The 14,010-nt window shown below is 55.1% G+C and overlaps 1 long non-coding RNA gene across 1 annotated transcript in view; it reads right to left on the reverse strand.

The window, feature by feature from the left end:
- Positions 1-13,956, reverse strand: part of LOC141568998 (uncharacterized) — a 29,670-nt gene extending 15,714 nt beyond the window's left edge. The window contains exons 1-2 of the long non-coding RNA XR_012492359.1: positions 13,293-13,956; positions 3,330-3,527 (exon numbers count right to left, since the gene is read on the reverse strand). This is a non-coding gene — a long non-coding RNA (uncharacterized LOC141568998). The remainder of the gene's footprint in view (positions 1-3,329; positions 3,528-13,292) is intronic.
- Between the last annotated feature and the right edge of the window lie 54 nt (positions 13,957-14,010).

The raw sequence follows: 14,010 nt of genomic DNA on the forward strand, positions 1-14,010 counted from the left end.
TGACCCTAAATTCTGGGGGCTTCCTCCCTCCTCTCCGCCTCATTCTCCATCCATCTCTTTGGCCTCTGGTTGTTTCTCCATCACCCTCTGCCTCCACCTCTCTTAGTCTCCCTCATTTTATCTTTCCCTAAATCTCACCCTCCCTCTCTTCTTCCAAGTCTCTCTCCGGCTCTGATTCCATTTTCCCAAACTCTTCTTTGCTCTCCCATCTCTCCAGGGACCTCCCTAAAACTCCACACTCTCTTCCTGGGACTGGAAGCAGCTGGGGAGAGGTGAGGGGGTCCCTGCCTCTGAGGGGCCCACTCCAGACCAGCCCTATCGATTAGGGTTTTCTTCAGAGGGAGGGAGACATCAATGACTCTGCCATAAGCCTCACCAGCGCTGCTAATATTAGCCCAGGAAGGCAGCTCACTGATGGATTAGGAGAAATTAAGAATTCAAATTCTGTAATTTGAATTGGAGGGCCCTGCCTGCTGACAGCTAATACTTCCCCAGAAATTAATGAGTGAAGAAGGAGGGATGGCAGCACTGGTTTTCCTCTTTGACAATATAATTTTCCCCGTGATCTGTGCCTTTGAAATCCCCATCCCCAAGCAGGCACTTGCCTGGAGGGCTGGTGCCTCCTGTTTGTCTTAGATCTTATTCCCAGATTCTCGTGGATCCCAGAAATTCCTGGGCTCTGGCCTCCTAATGTCTAACAGAGCCCTGGGCTCCTGCCTGCTGGTGCTTCCAGCGTGAGGCTGGCTGCTCAGGGAGAGGCGAGGTGAGGCTGGGAAAGAAAGACTGTGGGGCCTCGCTTACTGTCCCTCCTGGCGGTATGTGGTCCCAGCAAGATCTGAACTTCTCATCTCAGGATGCTAGTCTGTCAAATGGAGATAATAATCACCGCCCCTGTCAGGAGTGCTGTGAGGTGTGAGATGCAAACGATGGTTACCTTCTTCCCTCCCTCCCCGCCTCTTCTCCCTGTGCATCCCGGCTGTGTGGTCCTGCAGAATACCCAGCAACACCCCCACAGCCTAACCACGCACAGACCTCCTTCCTGCAGGAAGTCCAGCGGCGCTTCATCCTATTGAGACCCATGGCTCCTGAGCGCCCAGGGCCTCATTTCTTCAACTTTTCTGCCAAGTCTCGAAGTTCTGGGTTATCCTGGGAAGCGGGTGTCCTGTTTCCCAGACCAGATCGTCTGCCTCCCCAAGGCCACACTGGCCCTGTGCCTGGCACCCAGTAGGTGTTCAATAACTGGTGAACGAATGTAACCAACACTTTCTACTCCCTGTGCCTGCCTCGCTGACTGACAGATGCTGGAGTCTGCCAGGGCCTGGCCCGTCCCCAGTGCCCATGTCCTGGTGCAGAGGTGCAGCGAGCACATTCACTTCTGCTGGGGATAGCTTCCCAGAGCACATCCTCTAAAATGGCAGCTTTTAAGCAATTTTCTGAAAAACGTTGACATGGGCTTTAAGGTGATGGAGAAAGTCCTTAGAGACAGCCCTGGGAAGGCCGGAGGTGGGCCTTTACCTGTGTGCTTCCGACCCTTTACCCTTTGGGACACACCCTTCCCCTGACCCTGCCCTCCTGCCCCAGTCCCACGCTCCCTCTCTCTACCTGGCACCTGGCCAAGCTCTGGCTCAGGAACCTGGGGGGACAGCCTTAGCTACTGGAGCAGACAGACGGGCCCTGGAAAGTTTGGAGCCCAGAGGTCCCCACAGGATTGGCCACCGAGGAGTTGGGATTGGACCTCTTCAGCCACATGAGAGCCAGGACACAAGGAATCAATAGAAATGGCTTCCTTTGGAGCTGGGAGGGTCCTTAAGGCTCACTTAGGACCAATACTCTTTTTGACAGCAGGGGAAACTGAGGCTCAGAAAATTAGTATGCAATCAAACGCCAACAATCTTTCTAATGGGGAGAAAGCTGGCAGGGCGATCCCTGAAGCAGATAACACCAAATCCCTCTAGAAGGCTCTTTGGGATTCTGGAAAATCAGATGTTCTTTCCAATTCTGCTTCCTCGGGCTAGTGTTTGAGCAAAAGTTTACTCCCAGGTGGGCTGGGGATAGAAGCAGAGAAGTGAAACTGGCAGAAAAGCAGTTTTCTAAGTGGCTAAGGGATGCTTTGGGCAGGAAACACGGCTGCTGGAATCCTGTTCCCTACCCTCCCACCCCCGCCCCCACCCCTCCACCCCCACCCCCTCCCAGCCTGCTTGCCTGGGAAGCCACCAGTCCCCACCCCCGTCAATCTTCCCATTCCTACTGAGGCTCATGCAGATCCAGGAGAACGGGGTGGGGGCCCAGGGGGAGCGGCTTGGAATCATCTGTGCTCTTCAAGGCTCCGGGCTCGAGGGCTCCCTCCTGACATTCCCATGCGCTCCTGCCGCCAGGGCCCCTCTGGTGCCCAAATCGCCTTTTCCCAGATCCAATTAAAACGGTGTTTGGAGCAAGGTTGAAATAATCACATAATCATTTTCTCCCTTAAAGTTACTGGCTGGAGCTCAATTTGAAAGCTGAGCTAGAAATTGAACCTGAGGGGTGGGGACAGCAGAGGGGCTGGAGGGGAGAGGTGGGGGCTCTCCATGGGGATCAGAGGCTCATGGCTATGGTTGTCCTCTCACTGCAGGCACTGGAGGTGTCACAACCCCCACTCCTACTGTCTATCCCCATCTCACTCACTTGCTCAGGTCACAAATGTCTCTTGGGGCTATAGGGCTCCCAGACATGGGGAGGACAACAGGTTTAGAGTCCATATCATCAGACTTTCTCAATTCCTGGGCCTAACAGGAGAGGCCACGTGCCCAAAGTCACCAGAGGGGTTAAGCAAAGCTCGGACTCCAGCGAGGTCTTAACTCTCCAACCAGAGCTCTGTCTCCACCCCAGGTTTCCTGTCTCCCATGTGGGAAGCCCCAGTACCTACAGCTATACCCTCCCCACGCCCCCTCCTTCTTTGCCCACCCCCCATCTCCCATGGTTCCCTGGGTCGATCCCCCCACATCTCCACAAAGAGGAGGGGAAGGGCTCACTGGCTTGCTCTCTGATCCAGTGGCCTCCCTGCACACCCACAGCTGAAATGCCACACGAGGTTGCCCGGCCCTTTGCAGGGTTCTTCCTCCCCGAGCTAGACTGGGGATCAGAACATCTGCCACTTGTGGTGGCTCACTCATTTCTTCCTTCTTCCCTTCCTTCCGCAAATATTCACCATGTCCTTACTTCATGGGAGGCCCCAAGCAGGGTGCCAGGGATGAGTGGGGACAGACAGAGCAGCAGCTGCCCTCAGGTCCCAGTGGCAGATGGGCGCAAGTTAAGAACTATAACATACAACAGGATAGGAGGACACTTACTTGCAGTTAGGGAGTCAGAGGGCTTCCTGGCTGAAGCGACCTCTAAGCCAAGGCCTCAAAGCTGAAGAGGAGTGTGTTTTCCAAGATGAATGTGAAGGCTAGGAGGCAAGGAACCACCAGCTGTGACCTTGGGCGAGTTGCGGTCTCAGTTTCCTCATCTCTAGAATGGACTTCCTGTTCTGTTTGCCTCCCAGGATTCTGGAGAAGAATGAATATAGATATAGTATGTGAGATGGAAAATTCCATTCAACTGATTATTGTTGTTAATGGAGGGCATTTGTCCGCCACCTCAGACAACAGGACAGAGTCTGAGGGAGGGGTGGGTCGGGGATCAGAGTGGGTGGAGGAGGCTGGAGGTGGGAGGAACAGGAATAGGGAATTGCTCTGCAGAGCCCTTGTGGTTCTTGGGGGTTAGGAGCCAGCAGCCAGGCAGGGGAAGTGCCTTGACCACAAGGCTGGGAGTGGTGGGTGTGGGAGAAACCACAGAGTTGGCAGCTGCTGCCAGGGCTAAGCCTGGCCCCAACAGTCAGTGTTCTGCTTCCGCCTGGCCAGTACCTTCTGGGCCTTGGGCACTCGAGGCCCTGAGAATCCAGGTGAGACTCCGAGGGGATCTAGCCCCTCTGGGCACCTCTCAGCCGATCAATACCTGCTCTGCCCTGCCTGCCTTCAGAAGGCTTGGTGCTGGATGAGCTAATCTGGAACTGACTGGCTAGCCAAGAGAGTGACCCCTCTCCCAACGCCACAAGACCCCTGCTCTCCCTAAGAGGGCTTGGGAGGAGACCTAGCCATGGGCAAGCTTTGTGCCTCCCTTACCAATGGCATCAACCACTGGGTGTCCTGACCCCTGGGTCCTCCTAAACCTGTCCTGGCACAGCTGGCCTGGTCAGCAGCTGCAGGGGTGAGTCACAGTTCTCATTAGAGCTTAATTAATCAATTGAGTTAATCAGACAGCTGGGATGTGCTGTGGTTGCAGATGGGGGCAGGAGAGAGAAACAGCCAACGCATGAAGGGCTGGGTCGGGCAAGCTGGGGCTGCCAGGGCTAAAGTTGGCAGTAGAACTTGTCGGGTTGGCAAGGGAGGAGGGTGCTGGCCAAGTCCACACCTGAGGTCCCTGGCAAGGAGGATGAATGGGCTCAGCAAAGACCCAGGATGAGCCCCTCTGAAAGATGCCCTTTGCTGGGTGCCAGAGACAGAGCCTGGGGAAGGAGCGATCAGGACCTCATCCACCCCTGGCCTCCTCTCTCATTTTTTATCTGGTCATGTGTGTCTCTGAAAGCTGTTTGAAATCCTAATTTGAATGGAGTGGGGAAAGGAAAGAAAGGAAAAAAGACCAGAGAAAGGTAGGTCCTCACATTCCCAGTGATCCACATCGATGGGGGAGACCAGATGTCACTGGGAGTGAAGCTGAAGAGCCAGACTCAGAGTAGAAAGACACTTGTCTCTCCAGTTGAGCCGCTCAGGCTCTGGACATCTGGATTGGAGGGGTGGGGAGGGGCCAGGGACCAGAGCCAAGGTGGGCGGGAGTCCAGCAAGAATATTGAGAGGAAGGGAGCACTTGAGCGGAGTTTACACTGTGATTTGCAAAGTGTTGTTTCATCTGTTTTTATTCTCACATCCGACCTTGGAATTACCTTGGGGAGGGGGTGAACAGGACAGGAAGTGTGATGGTGGGAAATGGATTCAGAGAGGACTCATGAACACCCCCTAGAGACCCTGCTCTCCAGGGGCTTACAGTTTCCAAGTTTCCACAGTGCAACAAGCTAAGGGCAATCTCTGGTGACCCAAAGTCAGAGGCTGTGAGAGATAAGGGTCCAGGGCCTGGGACAAACAAAGGACTATGGGAGATGGATTCGAGGGGGGTAGCATTTCTGATCAGGCTGTGAAAGGCTTCAGAGAAGAGATGGCATGAGCCAGGCCTTGCAGATGGGTAGGATTTTAATAAGTAGAAGTGGGCATGGAGAGGAAGGATGTTGCAGGAGGAGAAAACTTCCCAGGCAAAAAAGCAAGGAGGGTGCATCTGGCATGGTTAGTTAGTCCCACAAGTTGGGCTGGAAACAAGGTTCCTGTTTGTCAGGAAGAAAGGGCTTTATGGCAGAGGGCTCTTTGCTTACCAAGCCAAGGAGTCTGAAACTGAATTTGGTAGGCACTGGGAGTGACTCTAAGTGTCTAACTGGGAAGAATGGGCTTAAAGCAGTTTGGACAGAGGATGTCTGTGGAGGCAGTTCTGTGCAGGATGGAACCAAGATGGAAGAGACCCAAAATAAGGGGAGAGAGAGAGAGAGAGAGAGAGAGAGAGAGAGAGAGAGAGAGAGAGAGAGAGAGAAACGTGTGTGTGTGTGTGTGTGTGTGTGTGTGTGTAGAGCAGTCGATCTACTCTTAGTCACAGATGCCTCTAAGCCTTGACAAAATCTTAGACCCTTAGCTTAGAAAAATGCACAAACTGAAGATTTTGCCTTCAATGATGGCAGGCAGGAGGTATGTTCACAGACTTTTGAAGCCCATTTACTGGACCTCTTGGGGTTCAGATCTCCTAAAATCCCAGCTCTCCCTCTTGGGTGAAGAGTCTGCAAAAGCTATGACTGAGGGCTTACTGCGGCTCTCGGGACCTGGCAGGTATGCTGAGGGCACCTGGATCTGGGCAGCTGGTGCCTCTCCCCACACCGCTCCCCTCCCCCGGGGGGGGGACAGTTCTGCAGTCAGGACAGGGAGGGCTGGTAGGTAATATGAGCTGGGGCCGCTTGGGCACAGGAGCAGCCAGCTCAGGCGTGAGGGCTCCAGGCTGCCAGGCCCCCTTCCCTGGCTCCCAGCATCAGCAGAAAATGTCAGGCCAGACCCAGGAGGGCTGCCTCCCTGTCAGCACGGAGCGCCCTCCACATTGCCCTGAAATAGCCCTGTTCACTCTTTCCCACAAATCCTAGTACTAAAGAAGGGCTCTGGTGTCCTGGTTCCAAACCAGGGAGCTCCAGCTAAGCTGTTTCTGGGTTTGCTGAGTGGCTCCTGGGGAATCACACCCTTGCTGGGCCTCTGCTCCTACCCTCTCCCTCCAGCTTGCGCCTCCCCCAGGAGTAGGGTGGACCCTGCAGACCCTAAGAGCACGCCCAGCAGTAGCCACCACAGGGCAGCCTTGGAAGAAACTTCCCTGCCCTCCCTCCTCCTGTCTTTCTCTTTTGCTCACACACGCTCACAGCTTCCAAAGCATACATTCTTTGTGTAAGAAACCGCTCTACCCCTGCTGAAGTGGGCGTGATCATGACCACCCCCATGCGATAGCCTACAGCAGAGCTCAAAGAAGAGCCTTGCCTCAGATCCGCAGCCAGAAAGCAGAGGCACCAGCTAGACAGCAAGTCTAGCTGACCGTCTCGCCTCTAATCTAGGCTGCTCCAAGAGCCAGGGGCACCAGAAAGGAGAACTCAGTGTCCACCGCAGCCCCTCCCCCATCCTGCCCAGGAGAACTCGGGGGGCCTATGAGGGAAGACCACGGCCACCTGTCTGCCTCCCCCAGAGAGTCTCCTGGTGGGCCCCTCGCACTCATAAAAGTCATGCCCCACACAAAGGGGTGCTCTGCCTTGCATTTTACAGGGGCACACTTCGCCCTCTGCCTCCAGAAGCCCCTCCGCACTGTCACAGAGGCAGGAGCCCCGGACCCTGTGGGCTTGTCACGCTAGACCTGTGCTGGTCCAACATAGTAGCCACTCAGCACATGTGTTCACTGAGTACTTGAAATGTGGCTAGTGCCACGTGTTGAAATGCTCTTTTAGATATATTGATTACATTTAAAACTATAATTTAATTTCCTGTTTCTTGATACTTTTAAAATGTCGCTATTAAACATTTAAAAGTGCTTGTGTGGCTCGCATTATATTTCTGTTGGACCATGTTGCTCTAGATAGCAATAGCCCCTCACCCCTATACAGTGTTTGGTATATTCTCATTACAATATCCGCGAAAAGATATTGAATGTCAACTGTAATTGAAAAAATTTTTAATTAAAAAATCAAATTGTGAGATGAGAGGAGTGGGGGTTACCTGCCTCCTTTTTACAGGTACGGAAAGTGTGACTCTGTGATGTCAAATGACTTAGTCAAGGTCATGTTGCCAGGAAGGGGTGGAGGCCAGGTTTTCCTGAATATAGAACTGAGACCACTTTCCAAGACAATCTAGAGACACCCCACTCTCCACATTGGTGCTGACCCACTTCCCCCAGCCCCTGCTGAAGCCCCTCTCCCTGCTAGAAACATCCCCCTGACAACCCCATTTTAAGACTAATGCCTTTTGGCCTTCCTCTGAAGCCAGAGTCTAATCAAAGCCTTTGCCCTATCGTTAAAAGCATCCTCCTCTGTACCTGCTGCCATTCACCTAAGTGCCCCAGGGTGAAAGAAGCAATGGTCACTGCTCCCTGGGACACACCCACTTTCCCTCCCACTCTGATCCTCAGCTCGCCTCCTCTACCCATGTCCCACCCCTTCTGCTGCCTCCTTGGAGAAGAGCATATTCAATGAGGCTAGGGGACTGTTTCTTTAATTTCCCGCCCATCCGTCCCTGGAACATGATAAAAATACGCAGCATTGATCTTTTTTTTTTCCCTTCTGCTGGGGTAATGTTTACCCAGGTGTCAATCAGGAGAAGAATTTGGCTTCCTAATTTCTCTTCTCCTCCCTGGGGGCTGCGTGTCTCCCCGCCTCACACGGACACTGAGCTGGAATCAAGGTTACTAATAATCCCCCAGCACACACAGACACCAAGAGCACATATATTAAAGTCACATATTGATTTATATTTTCGGGTCCCTCAGCCTTTCTACCCAGCCTCAGCCTTTCTCTCTGCCAAAACGAAAAAAGAATTACACGGCTATATTTATCACCAAAGAGCATTGTGTCTGAAGGTAATACCCACCCTCTTTGGGGGTATTTTTTTAAAATAGTGTGGCATCGCCTATCCATAAACATTTATCTTTTCTGGTCCATTCTTTAACTTTTCCCTGAAGGAAGTGGTGGGAGATTTAAGGTAGACTGTTGGAAGGACTTCCCAATTTAACAAATAGTGGCTGCCATCCCCAAGGAGGCTGGTGGGGTTGTCTTGCCAGCAGAGATAATTCTGTTGCCAATGGTGGTAAGGGTGGGTAGGAGCCTGTGTGGAAGGTGGGGCACTGGATTCAGTAACTTCTAGAAGTCATCCACCAGTCCAAATATCACCTCATAATTAATGGCTCACCATCTATGGCCCCATTCTGCATTTGGGAAAATCAAGAGGCTGGGGAATGAGTTCACTTCCCACTGGGGTTCTCGATTCCATGTCAGCCTCGGCTTCCTACCTGGACTCTGAGCATGATGGGAAAAAAGCTTCCCTCCAGGCCTGGGTGTCTCCTGCCCTAAGGAGTTGAGGTGGGGCATAGGTCTCTGGCTGGTGGGAAGTGGTGGTGGTGGAAGCCAGGAAAGGCAGACAGTCTGGAGATTTTCATTCTTTAAGGAGAAATGGGGGAAGGAAGGGGTCCCGGAGCTCTAAGCTCAGAACGCCTGTCACTCTGTCTGGTGGGCCGCCATTTAACAACGCCAAACTATTTGACGCTAGTTCCCTCAAGGGGCTCTTGGAAAGGAAGCAATGTTGAGTTCAGGAACCCACATGTGAACTCACCACCATCTTCTAGTGCCTGTTGGTGAGTTTCCTTCCCACTCACATGACATCATCTCCTTTATTATTCACAAATGCTCTGGGAGGTAAGAGGGTTTCCCATTTTACACATGGGAAAATGAGGCTCAATAACTTGCCCAGCGTCATACAGCCAGGACAAGGCAAGCGTCCGCGACGGCCCAGCCTCCCGAGTCCTCTGCAAGGCTCACCTCCTCACCCCTGCCACAGGAGCAGTGACCTTCAGAACCCTGGCCCAGCCTTGGGTCATGGCTCTCTGCTCACCTCCAGGCCCAGCTAACTCTCTCCATCCTTGGTACCACACTTCCTCTTCTGGTTCAGCCCAGATGTACACGGGGTGGGGGTCAAAACTTCCTCTGGGGGAGTCTAACCCCAGGCTGCTGACTGCCCATGGGCTGAGAACCCATGTCCTTGGAGCGCCACTATGTGCAGGCCCAGTGCAGGGCGCTGTCCCTCTAATTACTGACCCTACAACACCCCTGCAAGGTGAAGGTTGAGCCTCATGTTACATATGGGGAAACTGAGGCTCTGGGAGCCTCAAGTAACATCCCTTAGGATTGGGTTAAGTCCGCGTGACCCAAAATTCTGGCTTTGGAGTTGACCGGTTAGCTCATACCCTCATACCTACTGCCGGGCTGTCCCCATCAGACAGGCCAGTTGAGGGTGAGGATCAGACAGCGCGGGGCGCAGCAGGAATCAGCAAAAGGACCCTCCCGGGGAACTTTTCCCATTGAAAATCTGTTCCTTTCGCGGCCATGGGTGATGTATGGCTGGAGCTGATGAGAAACGTGTGGCGGAATGGAGGCTGGCAGCATTGAGATTCCGCGGGGCGAGGGGGCGGCGGAGTTCCGGACACAGGCTGGGTAATTGATCTGGAGGTGCCAATTTGCAACAACTAAATATTTGGTTTCTGCCTCTGCTCGCTCCGCACTCTGCTCAAACAAACTTCAATTAAAAGCGAAAAGCGAGTGGTTGGGGGACGGCGCGCCCGGGTCCCCGCGGCCCCGATCGATAGCACGGAGCCTGCGGGCTGTGGAGCACCGAGCGCCGGGCGGGGGCGGGGGGCGGGCACAGTGGACAAGGGTGGGGGTGGCAGGCGTCCTCTTCTGGGTCGCAGAGCCCCGGGCTCCGGGGCCCGCGAGAGGCAGCGCCAGAGGGAGGACCCACGGAGGTGGCGCTTCGAGCCTTCGAGCCGGAGCTGCGGCTGAACCTCTCAGCTTGGCAGAGAGGAGGGTGCAGGGTGCCCACTCTGTGCCGAGCGGGGGACACAAATAGGGCCAGCCCCACCCCCTACTCCTAATGTCCAATCCCGTGTACTCGGACAGGGAGCCCGGGAAAGGAAGACCTCTAGGGCGCTGAACCCCCTCTCCCAGTGCACCCACCACAGGAACTTTGACGTTGGCCTTGCCGTTCAGCAGCATTCACTGAGCATCTTTCCTGAGCACGGCAGGGTGCCTGGGGCCCTGGGCGCTGAGGACCATTTCCTCTCCCTTGTCTGCCCATCTGTCCACACTTGGGTTGGCCAGAGATAAGGGTGAATCCAACCCAGGCCCCACCCCTGGAGGGGTCTGAAGGAGAGGGGTAGAATTGCGGGGAAAGAGCAGTGAGATCCTGGGAATTCCGGAGAAGGCCTGGGAAGGTGGCTACAGGCTCCAGCAAGGGAAGGAGTCATCGGGTCACAGTTGCCTCTTTTTTTTTGGGGGGGGGTTCAAGATAAACAGCAACAATAGTCATTCACTGGATGGAGTTAGTCCATAGGGGTTTCTGTCCCTCCAGGATCTTGTAGTACTTTTTGAGAGAGACCCCAGGGCTGGCAAGGGGAGCTAATCATTGATGCTGGGAAACTGGGGCATCTCAGGGGCTGCTGGATGGGCAGCCTGGGGGGTAATTAAGACAGTTCTGGGAAAGATGTGATGAGGGATGGAGGTGGGGGTGGGGGTTGCAAAGAGGCATCCAGGTCCATGGGGATGGGTAAATGCAGACAGATGGAGAATGGAGGGGAATTGGGTTCCTTTCATCTAAGTGAAAGTTTCTTGAGGGCTAGAGGCAAGAAATAAGGCTGAGGGGTTGGGAAAGTAAGTGAGGAGGCCACTGTCCCCTCCCACATTTCTGTGCCCTACCTTCTGGGGTGGAAGGATGGCTCCCAGACTTATCCCTTCACCAAGTGAGGCTGCTACTGGTCCATTCAGCTGCAAGCTGAAGCCTCTTTCCTCTCCCCTCTCCCCCTTTAAAACCACTCTACCTGGACCCCCAGGATCCCCTGAGTCCATGGCTGGGTATGAAAGCACAGCTTCTAGGTACTCAGATGGCCCTGCGGGACTCCTCTGGACCAGGGAGGCCAGGGTGCCATCCCCATTCCCAAACACAGGGCTCTGGGGAAGACTGGTCTCACCATCTCCCCTTCTATTCCAAGCAGTTGCCTCACACACACCCAACCCCCGCCCCAACTCTCCTCATTGGCCCTCAGCCCCCAGTTCTCTCTTTGTGGCTTGGGGCACCATTATATCATCACAGGGGAGCTGGATCCAGAAGCCTCCCCATTCATTGCTGCTCTCACACCCAGTCTCTCCCAGGGGCTGCCGCATTCCCTGCCCCAAGCCTCTTCTCAGCCTGTGAGCTGGGCGCCTGCTCCCTCACATTCCTTCCTTCCCTCCCGCTCTCTCCCTGGGAGCTGAGCTGTGGAGCAGAATGATTTCCTGTAATTGGCCAGCAATCCGGCTGCCCGACTTGTTCTATCGACATGCTGGTTAGCTGGAAATTGCATTGGAATCTGAGCGACTGGGAGGGGATGGGAGGGGAGGGAGCCAAGAGAGGAGGCTCTTTGTGCCCCAGCTGGGTGCAGCCTCAACTCTGTGGGTGGGAGAGACGAGCCACCAGCCCCATTTCCCCTTTCTGGGAAGGAGCATGAAAGCAATCCATGTGACCTTCGTCATTTTGCTCCTTCTCTTTTGCCATCTCTGGGGCTGTCCCCTGCTGACCCCATGTGCCCTCATGGCGTCCCATCCTCACTGCCACCCCATTCCCTCTCCTGCTCCTAGGGCTGGTTCCTCCCGACTTAAAGTGCCTTAGCAAGAAGTAGGGGCTCTCAGCGGACATGGCTATCCCCTTCCTCCAATATCTAGCCATAGCGACTCATCATGGAGTGTCCCTAACCTTGCCTTGCCCCTCCCTTCACCCCTTCCCACCCCAGGAGAGAGACAGTAACTGCTAGATACCGAGCCAAGGTGTGATGAACGGCGGCAGTGGGAGGAGCAGTGTCCTGGGAATCTAGAAGCCTGGCCGGCTGGTGTTCGCACCTCACGCATGGCTTCATCTCTGAACCTCTGTGAGATTCTAGCCCGCCTCCTTCACTCCTTCACACAGTTGGAAGATTTCAAGGAGATAATCCCGTGAACATGCTTTAGAAACTCTAAAGCTCTACGAATTACCCTGGGGATGAGGATGGTTTTAGGGTCTGCCTGTCCCCTTCATCCCCACCAAGACGCAGGGGCGTCTGCTGCCCTCACTGGTGTCATTGCTCTGCGCCGGGGTGGTAAAGCCCCAAGCGGGAGAATGGAGCACAGGGCCCCAGCGCATACTTGAGGGTGGGAGCCCGGTGTCCCATGCACACAGCCCTCGCTGGGGGTGGGATGGGGACACAACCCTCTGTTCTGCGGAGCCAGGAGTGCGCGGGGCCCGCAACTCCAGCGAAAAGGACGCGGGCGAGCAACACAGCTCTTTAATTAGCGCCCGGGGCCAAGCGGTGTGCCTGTGCCTCCGCTGCCCCGGGGTCTGCGCTTCCGCCGCAGTCGCCCGGCGGGGGATCTGAAGCCCGGAGGGAGGTGGGAACGCCAACTGGAGAAAGTTAGCAACTGCTCCGCGAGCGCCCGCCGCGGAGGCTCGATCCCAACCCGGGTGGGTGCTGCCACCTGCCGGCCAGAGGAGAGGCTGCTAGCTCGGGCGCGGGGCTGGGACTCCAGGTGGCCTGGCTCCCAGTTCCCAGGGCTTCGGAGCCCCACGCGTGGCATAACCATGGTGTCACCCCCCCGGGAAAGTAGGCCTTCTTCTAAGGCCGTCTCGGGTCACCAAGCCTGGGGAAGGGAGCCGTGGAGGAGGGAGGCATGAAGAGGGGGAGTGGGAGCTGTAGCAGGACCGGGGAGAAGGGAGACTGGATTCTGTTTTCTCCACGCTTCCGGGCTGGCCATCCTGACTTTCTTGCATCAAACTCAGCATACTGGATCAGGGAAGAAAATAATTCTTTGGAACTTGACAGTTTGTAAAGGGTTTTCACTGTCCTCCATTCCTTAGGTCCTTTGACGTAAGCATCACGACACCTACCTGAAGAAACTGGAGCCAGGAGGCCACATAAGTAGGAGACGGCCAGGTGGAAATCCCAGGTCTGCTCCTCCTCGAGGAGGCTCAGGGGTACAGTGGGCAGAGTTCTGAAGCCTGGCTCCATCTCCCGGGGCCTGGAATCGGAATCAATGTTATGTCACCTATAGGGTGTCACACATCTAACAGTGTCCAGCACATCACAGGCATTCATGAAGAGCCATTTTCTCAATGGGGTGACAGGGCACCGTGAGGGGTCCATGCCTTTCCTCCTGTTGCCCCTCTTGCCAGGCCCCACCAAAGTGGGGAAGCAGCTGCTTTCTGCCTTTGTCATCCTGCCTTGGCCCCCCCTCCACAGCTCCCCACCTCCTGGCCTAGCCTTTGGTCCTGGGGGTTTGCAGTGAGTTAACGAGCTGGTCTCTGAGGTATGAGCAGCTCTGGGAAAGGGGGCCACCACAGCATACGCATTTGTCACACTCATTTCTGGCCTTAAGAAGCTGCTGGCCACAGGACCAGCCCATCAGCAGGTCTGCCAGCTCCGGCGAGGGAAAGCTGGTGTCCACACTGGTCTAATTGGGTTGGGGGAGGAAGATGGAGGGGTGGGGCGCTGCCCCAGCTCTTCCACCCGCCTCTCACAAGGGTATGCCTGGACCTAGGTGGAGTCCTCCTGAGATCCTGGGAGAAGTCATAGGACTACCGTACCTTCCGGGGCCCTGGGGAGTGA

Source organism: Rhinolophus sinicus, linkage group LG15, assembly GCF_036562045.2.
Source record: "Rhinolophus sinicus isolate RSC01 linkage group LG15, ASM3656204v1, whole genome shotgun sequence".
In the NCBI taxonomy this organism is placed as follows: domain Eukaryota; kingdom Metazoa; phylum Chordata; class Mammalia; order Chiroptera; family Rhinolophidae; genus Rhinolophus; species Rhinolophus sinicus.